Genomic DNA, 2,500 nt, shown 5'->3' with positions numbered 1-2,500 from the left:
CTTAAAAGTAGCAAAAAAAGGGTTGCAACACGAGGACTTCCCAGGGGGTCACCCATCCTAGTACTACTATCGCCCAAGCATGCTTAACTGCGGAGTTCTGATGGCATCCGGTGCATTAGTGCTGGTAAGATCGCATCCGTAATAGAAGCATTAGATTATTCATTTATACATTTCCCCAAAGGTAAAAAAAATAAAAGAATCAAGACTTCCCAGTGGGTCACCCATCCTAGTACTACTCTAGACGAAGCACGCTTAACTGTGAAGTTCTGTGGATATGAGGCACATGTAGCTGCAATGCTATGAATGTGTATATCCACCATGATTAAATATTTTTATACAATCACCACATGACATTTAGCAAACTGGCCTGTAATCCTGGCACTTTACCCGATAAGCTGGTCATAAAGTTTCCTCTCATTTTTGCAAGTCACGTTGCCCGATAACCTGGCCACAATGACTTGCAAAACCAAGCACGCTGGCCGGTAAACCTGGCACGTTACACGATAAATGCACGGTAAGTTGCCGGTAACCTGGGCACGTTGCCCGGTAAAACGTCGAGGTTGCCCGGTAAGGTTAGCACGTTACCCGATAAAATGTCGGCATTGCTCGGTAAAGTATACACGTTGCCCGGTAAACCTGGCCCGCTGTCCGGTAAGGTTAGCATGCTGTTCGACAAACCTGTTATGGTCCATCGGCTTCAGGTTAACCCGAAGACATGATGTCATGATTCCATACCCGTTAACGTCGATCCATTCTGTAAAGAAACCTGGAACGTTGATGTCGAGCGAGCCCGATCCGCATTCGGGTCCGAGCATGACACGGATCTACGTTTTAATCACATGACTGACTAACGATCGTGACCGACTAACGATTCCATAACACACCACCTATACCCATGATAATGCTTCGCCGCTACAAGTCCCATTTCGTGAAACTTGTGTTGACGACGAGGGCCCCAGCACGACACGGTCAACGTGTTGACCCGAAAACATGAGGTTACCAACCCCGACCCCATAAACCGGTCATAAAGTTTCCTCTAATGTCTGGGACGGAACGCCTCGTGTCATTTCGTCCGTTACCCAAAACAGGCCCATGGCTAGGCCAAGGCACGTCCAAGGCATGCCAAAACTCGGCCAAGGCATGCCAAGGCAAGCCAAAGGCATGCATAGGAACGCCCATGGCCAGGCCAAGGCAAGCCAAAGGCATGCCAAAGCGCCCATGGGCAAGCCAAAGGCATGCCAAGGCACGCCCATAGGCAAGCCAAAGGCATGCCAAGGCAAGCCAAAGGCACGTCCAAGGCATTCCAAGGCTCGGCCAAGGCTTGCCAAGGCGCCCATGGGCAAGCCAAAGGCATGCCTAGGCACGGCCAAGGCAAGACAAAGGCACGTCCAAGTTATGCCAAGGATCGGCCAAGGCATGCCAAGGCGCCATGGGCAAGCCAAAGGCATGCCAAGGCACGCCCATGGCCAGGCCAAGGCACGTCCAAGGCATGCCAAAGCTCGGCCAAGGCATGCCAAGGCAAGCCAAAGGCTTGCCTAGGCACGCCCATGGCCAGGCCAAGGCATGCCAAGGCGCCCATGGGCATGCAAAACTCGGCCAAGGCACGGCCAAGGCATGCAAAACTCGGCCAAAGGCATGCCAAGGCGCGGACAAGGCATGCAAAACTCGGCCAAGGCAAGCCAACATGGGTGCCTTCAAAAATTATGATTCCTCAAAAATTTAATGTCTGTTCCTGTCACTTTGCTGAATGTTCAGAATGTATATATAGGGGGGCAGTGGGTTGAGAGCAAGCATGCCTTAGGGAAGGTTGCCCCCCTTGTCATGGCTGTGGGTTGCCATGATATGCTTGCTCGTCCGTTCTAGGTATGAATTAAGGTCGATGGTGGGTTTACGAAATTTGTTTGGTGCAACGACACGTCCCTTTTATACAAACGAATCGTGGCTAGCGTGCTGGGTTGCTTTACTCGTCCAAGGCTTGATTCTTGGCTTCCCTGGTTTGGTTTCGAGAAGCAGTAGCCGAGGAGTATTTGAGGCGATGGCCAGGATGTTGGATTCCTGATTGATAGATCCCCAACTGATTTCTCCGGGGGGGCTCTTGTATGTTGACCACCATGCCAGGAATGGCTAGTTTCCCCGGGGGGTCGTCATACGGTAGTCGTGGGAAGTCCGGTCGAGAGCTGGAAGATTAGTGGGTGCTTGTCGGTTGAGGGCACCTCCCAGGCCCAAGAATAGCATTATTCAGGATTGAAGCTTAGTTCGACAAGAATTTTACCCTGATGAAAACAATGATTTGGCCTGTCCTAGTCATGGTTATTGTGGATCGTTGCCTGCTGTTTTTTACAGCGTTGTTGCCACAAGTGGGATAATTTCGTTTCGTTCGATCTTGATGAATGCCAAGAACGGACTGGGTGGGGGGCGGGGGGTTGGGGGGTATTCGCATCACCCGGTGCTTTCTGGGGATTGCCATGGCTTTTGGTTGTTCACATTGCCTTTGTGCCTT

General features: G+C 51.3%; 1 non-coding gene across 1 annotated transcript; it reads right to left on the bottom strand.

Moving 5' to 3' along the window:
• Positions 1-19: 19 nt before the first annotated feature.
• Positions 20-138, bottom strand: LOC143631549 (5S ribosomal RNA). Its single transcript, XR_013153384.1, has one exon. It is a non-coding gene; the product is annotated as a 5S ribosomal RNA (ribosomal RNA).
• Positions 139-2,500: the final 2,362 nt, after the last annotated feature.

The sequence above is a fragment of the Bidens hawaiensis genome, unplaced genomic scaffold (genome assembly GCF_021521415.1).
Source record: "Bidens hawaiensis isolate Kalapana, Puna unplaced genomic scaffold, B.hawaiensis_p1.1 tig00006086_1, whole genome shotgun sequence".
NCBI lineage: Eukaryota > Viridiplantae > Streptophyta > Magnoliopsida > Asterales > Asteraceae > Bidens > Bidens hawaiensis.
Note: the sequence above shows the minus strand (reverse complement) of the source record. Positions and strands in the feature narration are given on the sequence as shown.